The following is a 10,340-nucleotide window of genomic DNA, read 5'->3' on the forward strand; positions in this document are numbered from 1 at the left end:
AATCAATATTCAAATTCTCCAAAAGGTATAACTTGATTTGCAGTACACATTTCAGGTGTTACATGCAAAAAACAAAAGCAAAAAAAAGTAACATAAAGCTTTAGCTAGCTACTGTATTTTTATCTTCTTTAATAATGAATTTAAAATTAATTATGCAACATCAACTATACGGATTAGTAGCATTGAAGCATACATTAATAAGAAAAATGTTATTACCAATATATTAAACACACATTTATTAATAGTGTGGTATTCTTACAAGGCATAAAGCTTTTGATTTCACACAGTAATATTATTACTTATATTGGTAAGAATCAATTCAAGTTAATAAGATATTAGCTATGTATTTACAATGCATATTATCTTGGGTCTTCTGGTAAAAAACTTTATTTACTAAAATGAATATTTGAATATATAGTCTAAAATCTAAAATACTTCTACCGTTTAAAAATAGACAGCCTTTTCTTCTTTCTTTTTTTATAAAGATTTTGCACCTTCTTTTCTACAAATTTCAGTAATATATATATATATATATATATATATATATATATATATATATATATATATATATATATATATATATATATTCAATAATGATCAGCAAAGCACTAATTGGCAGTTGGCGAAGTGATTATATATTTTGACGAATTATATATGGTTTTGGATTTAGGATTTAGGATAGAGATGAAAGGGTGAGAGCTGAGAGATAAGACAGCAACGAGACTATGGGCATAAACGGCACCTAATTAAAACAAAACCTAATTAAACTATACTATACTCCCTCTGGTCCAAAATAAGTGATTTTTTGGATGTTTTCACACAGATTAAGAAATCCATCTTTTAGCATTAATTAGCAATAGAATTGACCATATTAACCTTTGCTATCTCACATAAACACTCCTAACACATATTCCAACACTATTTACTCCAAGGACAATGTAGGAAAAAAATAATTAATTCATTCTTGAAATCTGGAAAAATCACTTATTTTGGACCATAAGAAAAAGGCCAAAAAATCACTTATTTTGGACCGAAGGGAGTACTGACTTTGAATTATCACAATGACATACTACTATCTTAAAAGAAGCATATCCACTATTAAGGGTGTACAAATTGAACTGGAAAACCGCACCAAATCGAAAAGTCAACTGGTTAAAAAATCTGATTAGGTTTGGTTTGGTATTGAGTAAAAAAACCCTAACCAAACCGACAAATAAATATATAATTTTAATATATACTTTTAAGACCTTTTGTAGAATTTTCTTTTAAACAAATCTAGAAATATTTGCGATTCTCTTAAGGGATGTAATATTTAGTTAAATATGAAGTGATCCATATCTATTTAATGGGTTATATGATCACTTTCTTATCAAGTGTTAGTGAAATACATCAATTTCTTTGTCCTTCCATATTCATATGTCAAGATCTATTAAATTCTTATATCTTTTTCGAATTTGAAATAGTATTTCGCTAATTTAAAATTAAATAGAACATATCATTATATAGGTTCATATTTATTTTTATATTTAATTATTGATATCATTTAACTTTGAAAGGGTACATCAACATAAAATTATTGTCAAGTAACTAAAAAATAACTGTCATGTGTTACTAAGAAAATTCTTCCATAAAAATATTTTAATAGATCATATATTTGTCAATTTTTTTTAACTTTTACTAAACATATATTTACTTATCAAAAATTTAACAAAGTAAGATTAAAATAATATTCATATAACAAAAAAACCCCGAAAAATCCGACAAAACCGAACCAATCCAAACCGATATTGTTGGTTTGGTTTAATTTTGATAAAAACCGAACCAACTTGATCCATGTACACCCCTATCCACAATTAAACTATGTTTCATGGACATCGACTTAATACACGAAAAATTTATCAAACCTATATTTACACTAAACTGATGCATATGCATACACTTTTTATACTTAAATGATCAGCTGGTATAACTTAATTTATTACTTAATCATGACAAATTATATATGATTCAATATAAACGTCGAACGCTGATAAAATTTCTTCCTCTGAAATCTGAACACTTCTGTTTAACTCAATGTTTGTAACTATTCAAAATGGGAGTGTATATCTTTTTGCGACAAGTTTTTGGTATGTGTTAAAAAAGTTACGAAATACCAAAACCTATTTTACACAAATGCTTCAAAAAGATTCGATGACAATTATGGACATGGACAAGATCCCTATCGTGTCTCGAAAAAAAAAAAAAAAGCTATCCCATCAAACTTTTAGTTGAATAAACAATGCCAACTCACTTGCAGCTGCATTTTCACGACAAAATCAAATGTATGCGTGCCACGAAAATTGATGCTTTATTTATGTAATACTTATGAAGGGAGGGGGGGGGGGGGGGGGTAGGTCTGGTTAGAGAAATGTTTGAAATTGGGGGTTCGAATTATTGTTCGTTATACCAACTTTCAGTACTTATGAGTACTAATTAAATGCGAAAGAGCAAAGTATAATTGGAGGGACAATGTCATTATATAGGTTGAGCTCCTTCAAATCCATCATATCTTTCATGTCTTTATTTGGTAAACTAAAACATTTTAATTTTACTACTATATATAAAATACAAAATGAAAAATGTCATTGCTTATTTTGCGGAAGATTATGGGTACACACAATCACACACAAAGCAAATAGAGAAGAAAAATCAACAAAAAGATTTAACAAGGTTCGGCTAAATCTAATCCTCGGGGTAGAAGCAGAGAGAGTTTTCCACTATGAATGAGAAGAAAAACACAATACAATCTATTGAATCCCAAACTATAACCCCTATATATATATAAAGCCCCGTAAAATTTTACGAAAACTCGGGTTACATGGTGCCAAGGTAGGCTAGCGTGTTTGAAGGTTGTAGATAATCTTTGCTCGCCGCGGTACGGACTTTTTGGGTTGTGCAATGAGTTGGGAAACTGGAAGGAAAATTATTGCAGAACATTGGCGTTTCTGCGGTCCATTATCTGATCGCAGAACTACTCTGCCGACTGCAGATCCACCGTAAAGTGGAGCAGAAGAAAAACCCAATTTTTTTGGAGGTCATTTTGCAGTCAATTATGCGACCGCATAATCATTTTGCGGGCCGCACTTCCATCGCAGATTCAGTATGAGAAATTCTGAAGGGTGATTCTGCGGTCCATTCTGCGGTCGCATAACTGGTGATCTGCGGATTGCAGACTACTTGCAGACCTAACCCGATCAGCCTAGTTTTTGGGACCATTTTTGCAGTCCACTTCACGGATCGCGTATCTTTTTTGCGGTCCGGTCTGCGATCCCAGACCCAGTTCGGAGGCTTAAATTTGAGAAATTTTTTACCCGACCCTATTTAAATAAATAGACTTAAGACCATTTTGAAAGGAAAATCTGATATTTTAAGAGAGAGAGGACGGGGGGGGGGGGGAGCTCCAACACCTTCCACTTCAATTCCTTGCTCAAGCCTTGGAGAATTGACAAGGAAAGCTTGCAAAACTGTCTACTATAGAGGTAAGTTTCTAGCCCTAACTTTCAGTTTCGAAATTCAGTTGGGAATAGGTAATGAGAATGTGGTTCTTGAGAATAGGAGTTGGTTAATTATGCATACATGTGCCAATGAAGGCGGTAGGGAGGTCGTTGAGCATATATGGGTGGCCTATTGGTGTTGGATTGGTTGTGGGGTGAGAGAAATCTTATAACAAAACCCTGTAGTCAAATTTGCATACCTAGTGCTTGATGAAATGCCTAGGTGAGCTGAACCTGTGAATCTCTTCCTAATTATGGTTCAATTTTTTCATGTCTCTAATAGATTGAAGTTGCTAGAATTTTTGGAACATTATAGTAGTTTAAGGAAAGCTCAAGCGAGGTATATTGGCTAAACTTCTCTTGTGGAATCGAATTCCATGATGTTCTTGATTGGCCCTATTTTTCATGTTCCAAGTCATTCCTAATAAATTTAATTATTCCAAATAAGCTTGGTATCGAAAGATATATACCCGAAATGTGTCCCAATTGCCCCTATCATATTATGTTCTCCTTCGGGAATATGTTCAAGTATGACCAATGTAGCAAAATATTGTGATTTAAAATCATGTTTCAATTGCAAGTTTATTATGTCTAATTGTGGAAGAAAAAACTCAATGTGTTTAAGTCTCTTATTGCTCATCTACTCACTTAAAGTCTTGATTTCAAATGCTCTTATTGTTGATAACTTATGATTATGCTTGAAAGTGAAAGAAGTGAGTATGAGATATAAAGTGTGGCATCGGGCCATGAATGAAAATTATACTTGTGGTCAATAGTACAATGAAAGGAAATGATGCGTGAAAGATTATGAAATGAGTTTTAATTACTTTATATAATAAGTGTTTTGTGAGTATCATTAGTCACCGAGAAAAGGTAGGTTGAAATAATCAGCAACACACTTGAGAGAGAGACTTGATGATGTAGGGTTGTTCAAGTGTGTGTTTTCCCTTGCCTCAAGTTGATAATATATAAATGAGGTCATTGGGATGATGTAAGCAATTATCTGGTACAAGGCATGCTCTATAAAGTGACTGCTGCACTGTTGCGTGTGCAGAGAAACAGTGCTGTGAATTTACAGTTGTATAGAGTTGACTTGCACTGTCACCGGAGGAACTGATAGCCATTTGTTCCCTCTGCCGTTTCTTTGACTCAAGTTGTTGGAATTTGTGCCTGACATGAGATTTGTTGTCCTTGAGCACTTTGAGGACGTGTAACAGGTTCCCAATCTGGTTCTCATATGAAGTTTGTTAAATCATCAAAATACAAAAAGACACATAACTTAACAAAAGTTATTTTCGTATGCTCCGGTACGAGCCATGAAAACAGCTATCATATTTGCGTCAGAATAAATTGCTTCATTACACGCTCTTGAAATGCAGCCCGTTCTCGGATCGACCATATGATACTTCATGTACCGGGTTCATCGGGCTGCCCTTGTTTTGGGTTGGGGGGTGGGGGGGGGAGGGGAGGGAGGTCTTTACTCCTTTGTAACCACATGGATTTTAGTGATACTACATAGTTTCTATAATATAATATATATATATTAGCGGAAAAAATACCAAAGAGGGACATGGTGTTTTGAGTGATCCTGTTCAGATACCATACATGTCGTTTAAGTTATGCTACCGCATTTTCTAGGAAATATTTGCGGAGAAAAATGTGGAATTATATCATTACTGTATGATTTGTAAAAAGAGGTGTATCGCATTTATGTACATGAACGTGTGCTCTCAACTTAAATGTTTGTCGATGCAAGCCATGTGCCCCCTTGACTACAACTCTCCCAAGTTGGGACTCTTAAAATACACCTTTCCGAATAGCTAGGGCCTTTCGTGCATACGTAATATATGAATATGTTATCACCAACATTGTGGTGAGATGGATAGAATTTTAACTAATGGTCTCGAAATCTAGCTTTGAGAATGGAAAAAATCCTAGTAAAAAGCGTTTAATCTTTAACGGACTTTATGCAACACGAAATCAGATTAGTTTGACGCCAAATGGAAGTATTGTATGGGTCAGAATTCGACCCCACGATAATTAACGAGGCTAATCCCGTTTTAAGTTAATTTATGATTAATTAATGGCATGACCACTCAGAATTGACGATGTTCAACCCGCATCTGGTTCGATCGACAAGGCCATGGCCTATCCGCCACCATAAAGGCGAGATCTCAACGTGGTCACGGCCACTTATCGCCAGATCACGAAGCTCACAGCTATAAATACTAAGAGTGGAAGTCCTAGAAAGGGGGCTGCTTCTTCATCACTATGGAGGAGAGAGAGAGAGAAGAGAAAAACACACCCATCTTATGGGAAGTGAAAACACCATTGTAAGGCTCTGAACCTCTTCATGGAGAGGCAGACCAAACCAATATTATCAATAAAGGCTTTTAAAGTTTCTCCCCCTAATCATGAGTACTTCTTTTCGTTTCCTTCTTGTGGTCCAATGGATTATTACGATTTGCTATGATTTTCCCGTAACTTATTTGTATTGTTTTGCACTCATAAGATATGTGATAACTTTTGAGCAAACAATTTGGCACCGTCTGTGGGGATTTCCTAGCAAAATCGCGTAGTTCTTCCCTGGACCAAAAGGAAAGAAGCGCCAAACTCGAAGGGGAACTCGAACATCTCAAATCAAGATCTAAGTCCTCTCTCTCTCTCCAATCTGAGATAGTGCAAACAAGAAGAAGGGGCCCCCTCCCTTCCTAAGGGAAAGTCTCTATAAGGCACACGAGCTCCGGTCAGAAACCGGCACGGAGATATCTCGAGCCGAGAGTCGCCTCAGGACAGCCTATATACCCTGGTTGAGAAAACAACGGATAAGCCGCTCAAGGTCTCGAATCCAAAACGAGTTTCAGCACTCAATACCCACGATATAGGACTAAGGCTACGTGCCTTCACCAAAAAGTTCAACTACGGTTGAACCAAGACAGGCTATGCGCCTTCGCCAAAAAGTTCAACTACAGTTGAACCAAGACAGGCTATGCGCCTTCACCAACAAGTTCAACTACGGTTGAACCGGGACTCAGGCTACGTGCCTTCACCAAAAAGTTCAACTATGGTTGAACCAAGACAGGCTATGCGCCTTCGCCAAAAAGTTCAACTACGGTTGAACTGGGACTCGGGCTACGTGCCTTCGCCAAAAAGTTCAACTACGGTTGAACCAAGACAGGCTATGCGCCTTCGCCAAAAATTCAACTACAGTTGAACCAAGACAGGCTATGCGCCTTCACCAACAAGTTCAACTACGGTTGAACCGGGAGTCAGGCTACGTGCCTTCGCCAAAAAATTCAACTACGGTTGAACCGAGACAGGCTATGCGCCTTCACCAAAAAGTTCAACCACGGTTGAACCAAGACAAGCTACGTGCCTTCGCCACCAAATTTAACAAAGCCCAACAACAGTCGAACCAAGACTCGGGCTATGTGCCTTCGCCATTAAATCCAACGAGCTCGACCTCGCTCGAACTGCAAGGATGGACGCCTTCGTCCTCAACTTTAGCAAGTTCAACCACAGTTGAACCGAGACTCAGGCCAAACGCCTTCATCTGTGAAAGCAAAGCCCGACCTCCAACAAATCGGAGCGCAGGATAGGCACCCTCGCCATTCAAGTAAGTTCTCCCAACTCGAATTAAGATTCGGGCCACGTAAAGTTCGGCCCCGGTCAAACTACGAGGCCGCGTTTTCTACCATCACGACCGATAGTTCGACCGCGTCCGAACTGGGACTAAGGCTAAGCGCCGCTATTGCCAAATAACGGCTAAGACTCGCCCGCACCGAGTTGAAAAAGCAAGGCCATCAACTATATTATGGCTAAGGCCATCGCCGCCAACGGTCGACCCAGATTCGACTACGGTGAGTAAACGACCCGACGACGGTCGAAGTTGCCTTTATGGCTAAGGCCGTCGATTCTATCACGACTAAAGTCGTCGATTTAAATTCGACTAGGGCCGCCAACGTGAACGGTCAACAAAAAGCGCAACAAAAACTCTAAAGAACGAAAGAAAAACAGTGACACAAAACAAGCACAAGGCAAGCAATGGAAAAGAGAATTTGTATATTTACAAATTCAATTGCGAGTCATCCTCGCTTACACCCGGCCAAGGCCGATCAATACAAGAAATAAAAAAAAAAAAACAAGAAACACCTAAACGCCAAACGGCGAACAAGACAAGAAAAAATGCATAAACATCTTTTTACTCGGTGCCGTCTGCGCCACCGTCTGCACCAGCGTCAGCCTCTAGCGTCGCCACGTCAAAACCACAGTCGGCACGTGCCTCACGAGCCTTCTGACGCGCCCCCTCGAAAGCAGCTTCGGTCACGATGCCAGCCTCCCACAAACTCTTATATACATCACGTTGGGCCTCGGCAAAGACCCAAAGTTCTCGAGCCTGGCTGGAAGAAGCGGCTTGATCCCGTAGCCGCTGATTCTCTTCTTCTAAGGCTGTGATCCGGTCCGCCATGACCTGGGCGTCCTGCTCAAAGACACCAATCCGCTCCTCGAGACTCGCTTCTCTAAAGGCCGCGGCATCCCTTTCCAATGCCCGTTGGGATTCGTGCACGCGGATAGCCTCCTCCAACGCCCCGGCCCTCGACGAAGCATCCCTCACTTGAAGCTTCAATGCCGCTGTGAGCACGTGATTTTTGCCCTATATGAATTACTCCCATAAATTCAAAACAAAACAACTCATTTTCATTATTTGCAATTGATGGATTTTGGTGGCATTTCTTGTTAATTGTTTGCATTTGTTTGTGCACGTTTATTATTGTTTAAATCATGGAAAAAATACAAAAAAATACTTGGCATTCGTTTAGGATTTAGTTTCATATCTTAGGATTAATTAGTAGTGAAGGGAAAAGCAAAGAAAATAACAAAAATGGTCTTTTGCATTTTTAGTTTTAGTTTGCCTTAATTTGTGTAATTGGAATCTAAGAGATATAATTTTAGGCTCAATTTGGTTTTGGTTTTTTTTTAGCATTTCATAAAAATCAGAAAAAATAAATAAAAAAATATATAAAATAAATAAATAAAATACAAAAGAAAAGAAGAAAAAAAAAATTGAGAATTTGAAAAATTAAATAGGCTGGTGTGCAACCTGGGCCAAAATGGTTTAGCCCAAATGAAATCCAACCCCAATACCCAACGAACCGGCCTAGTTCCGCCCCTTACCCGATCCGGTCCAGCCCCAATACCCCAAACGACGTAGTTTTGGGCTAGGATTAATCCTGGTCGTCGAGGTTTGATGATCGGACGGTTGGGAAGCCTGGGTCACTTAATATTTAAGTTTCCAAACGCACCCCCCCTACCCCCCTCGTCTCCCGTCTCTCACCCCCAACCTTAGAGATTCTCAGGCCACCACCCTCCGCCGCTGTCCACCGCCGGAAATCGCCTACGGCGGCGGCGGAGTTCCAACCGCCTCCAAATTAACACCCTTGAATCCTTTTCCCCTCCTCTTTCCATATCTGGCCTTAGATTCACTCAAAACACCGTCGAACTGCTCGAATATTGGATCAAAAAAGCTCCGGCCAAGACGCAAAGTCATCCAAATCCAACCAAATGAACACCCTGGGACCGCCCTGTTCTCCTCTTTCAAACCCCCCAAACCCTGTCCTTCGAATCCAACCAGAAATGCTCGAATATTGATTTGAAGTTTTCCGGCCATGATGTCACTCCGTCCAAACCACGCCAAATTAGCACCAAATCATCCCCGTCCTTCCCTCATCCTATATCCGTCCTCCTTCCCTTTCGAATATCGACCAAGTTTCCCAAATTTTGAATCTAAGAATTGAATTGAGGATTGATCCGGAACTCGAGCATGCAAGGCCCTTCTCTGGTTTCCTTGGTCCTAAGCCTGCCCCAGGCTAATGCTTTTATCAGTGCCTGGACAAAGAAATGGTGTTTTACATTGTAGCGGAGGGTTAAATTAGAAGTTCAACTTTGAATCCGAGTAGGTGGGTAAGCTCTCTTTTTGCTTCATCTTCTTTTTCTCTCTTCATCGTATACTTGGCCTTTTGCTTCATCTCTTCTTTTTGTTTGTGTAATCAAACTGCTATTCGAACAAGGTTGCAAATTAAATTGAGTTTGTCACTCTGCTATATTGTTTGTTCATAGTTTGCGTTCAAATCCTGATTTCTTTACCTCTTAATTACCTTTATGATTGTATGATTTAGAGTGTTAGGTTTTGATTAATCTTGTTAATACTGTCCTGCCTCGATCTTTTCTAGTTTGATTTTGTGTTGATTCATGAGCACTTTTGATAATCTGATCTAGTTTCAATTGTCTAATTACCAGTTCACTGATTCTTAAGTTTAATTGCTTGATTGTTTAACTAGTTTAATTTTTAGGATTTTTCTGGTTATAGTTGAATAGGATAGGATATTGTTTAACCACGGTTAGTTTTTGACCAGTTACTAGGGTAAAAGGGAAATGGTCTGGTTTAGCTCAGTAATTCCAAGAGGGTTCAAAGGGTAGTTTAGGCATAAAAAAGGGTAGTTTCATTAAGATTGGTAAAATCAAAACCAAGGCAAGGATTGAACAAGAATTGTAATGGGTATAGACCCTTCTAGAGTGGGCTTTAGTATAGATTTTAATAAAATAGGTATAGTTACTTGTGTAACAAGTCAAGAAACAAGGGGTAGAAAATAGAATTAAGATAGGGACTAATGGGTAAAGTGAAAATCTGAAATTGGACCCTATGTTTGCCTATAAATAGGCATTCACTTGCCTTGTACAGGGGGTCTTCTTTTGGTGAGTTCAAAAATCCTCCCCAAAAATTTCCTCTCCAATGTCAGACCTGATCTG

This window comes from Nicotiana attenuata, unplaced genomic scaffold (assembly GCF_001879085.1).
Source record: "Nicotiana attenuata strain UT unplaced genomic scaffold, NIATTr2, whole genome shotgun sequence".
Classification (NCBI taxonomy): Eukaryota; Viridiplantae; Streptophyta; class Magnoliopsida; order Solanales; family Solanaceae; genus Nicotiana; species Nicotiana attenuata.